Source organism: Galeopterus variegatus, unplaced genomic scaffold (genome assembly GCF_000696425.1).
Source record: "Galeopterus variegatus unplaced genomic scaffold, G_variegatus-3.0.2 Scaffold7137, whole genome shotgun sequence".
Lineage (NCBI taxonomy): Eukaryota > Metazoa > Chordata > Mammalia > Dermoptera > Cynocephalidae > Galeopterus > Galeopterus variegatus.
In genome coordinates this window covers 55090-57444 of record NW_007733248.1, presented here as the reverse complement: position 1 = coordinate 57444, position 2355 = coordinate 55090, and positions in this window count along the sequence as shown.

Below are 2355 nucleotides of genomic sequence, written 5' to 3'. Positions count from 1 at the left end.
GGCATTTTAGTATTGGTTCCACAATAGTGTAATCTCTGTGTGGGTACTCCGGCTATATTCAGTGTCCAAGTTGTGTGTGAGTGCCTGTGTGGCCCAGGCACTGGGGCATTTAGTAATTCCTTGCTGAGGTTAATGGCAGTGTTTTTGTTTGTTGAGTACACAGGCAAGCTGTTGAGTTCTTGTGACAAATTCCTGGATGCCCTGTTGCTCTTTGGCTGGGATGGGTGTCCCTGGGTGGGCTTGTTGGCAGGCTGGCTAGTGTCGCATGACCTTGATGGGTGCACTGGGGTATATTGGAGCTCCTCAGTTTGAATAGGTGACCCTGGGCAGCACTTCTCTTTCCTCTTCCAACTGGCAAAAGCTCCTCCTGGATCCTTGCTTCCACCAGTTGGGGGATGGGTTGGTGGACTGGGAATTTTCTTCCTCACTTTAGTTGGTTATCCTGGAGTTATACATCCTCAAGGGGTTCCACATATGTCTATTCCTGATCAAGCCAGTTGTATGGGCTGTGTACATATCTCCCCTACCCCCAGTGTCCTACTACATAAGGCAGCATAATTCCTCCTGTGGGTTGGGCTACTGAGTCATGGGTCAGCACTACGTTGCCTCAGTCCCCAAGCTCCATTGTTGACTCTCTTTCTGTCAATGCAGTTGAGTGTTTGGCAGTCTGCCTGCATGGCAGTGTAGGTTTCTGTAGTGGTAGTAGCTGCTGCTGTGGCAGTGAGCTACCCTTGTGGTGGCAGTGGCTGTGGGTGGCTGTGCTGGACCACTCATGTGGCAGCAGTGTCTGTGGCAGTGGCAGGGGATGCCTTTGGTTCCTGATGTCCCACACACTCCTGCCATCTGTTGGGTGGGGGCTGCCCATGTCTGCTGAGGTCCCTGGGTGCACTCCTGCTGTCTGTTGAGAAGATATTTTTAATTACACCTATTTATAAATTTAAATGTTATGCTGTGAAGACTGAATTCATCTCTTTTCCTTTGAAGAGTGTTGGCTTTTTTGTTTCAGCAGGCAGGCATTGAATTATGGGGATTCAAACAGTAAATTCCAGCTTTTGGATATCAGTTCAAATTGCCTGCTAATGCGTGATCCTGGATTACTCAGAGATTATAGAGGAATTTATAGACAAAATTTTGCGCACCCCCTCTTGTGTTCTATTATTTTCAGGATTCCCCCTACCTCTACAACAAGTTAGGTCATGTATTATTCTCTCCAGTTCCTTCCCAGTTTGAGTTCAGCAATTCTTGTGGTCTAACTGGAACCTGGCCTCACACTGGAAGAGGCCTGGCCTCGGTAGTCCGGAGGCACAAAAATGTGAAATTCACCCACTGCCACCCTTCTTCTCCAAATATCAGCCCCTTCCCAGAATCACCAGCCCTTGTTTCTCTTCAGTGCATTTAGAAGTTACTTTCCATATACTTTCAGAAGTTTATAGCTGTCTACAGCTTACTTTATTATTTGTGTGATTTTAAAATCAAAGTTATTAAATTTATTCTAATCTGTCTGAAGGGTCATCTATTTTTCAGTAATATGTACATGGGCTTTCTCCCTAATGTAGTTTATAAATCTCTGTAATTATAAACACAAATTTAAAGAATTTAAAAATTATTTCATAAGCTTCCTATATTTGAAAACCAGTCATCAACGTAAATATGAATTTCAGTAAAAACTTTATTTTTCCTTAAGCTGCAGCTTTTAGCAAAATGAAATAAGATGCCAACATATATCAATAATTGGAGTTTAACTTTTGCTTTCTGCTGGATATTATCAAATTTTATGTTGTATTATTAGATCTTTGTATCTGGCTAATTACTGACATTGTAATTCTCAGTATACTTTAATGGACTGAGTTAAAAGTTCTCTACAGCTGGTATTTTCATAGTTCTAGGAAAAAGAGCATGGTTTGTAAAATTTAAAACTAAATTGCCTTACCTATAAAGCTTTAGAAAATATGAGAGGTCTTCAAAAAGTTTATGTAAAGATATGTATTATCTTTTAATTCTATTTCTCCAGGAACTTTTTGAGGTACCCTCATATAACCACACATAATGAGAAAATAAGTGTTTGGTGAATTAATCTCCAAAGTGTTCCAGGAGGGAAAGAAACAGAGAGTAAAGGGACAAAAGGGAATAAGGGAATATGAGTAAGAGGTGTCTATGGCCAGATATGGAGAATGTTCCATTTAGTGATTCAGTCAGAGGCAATAGCCTCAGGGGTATTAGAAATCCCTGCTCTGGGTGTAAATACATAATTCTGAGGGAGTAATAAAGGGATAGTGAAAAAAACTATATTTGAAAAATACAGCCTTTTCTATTGAAAGATTTTTTCTAAGCTTCATTATTAAAGATAGTTCTTGC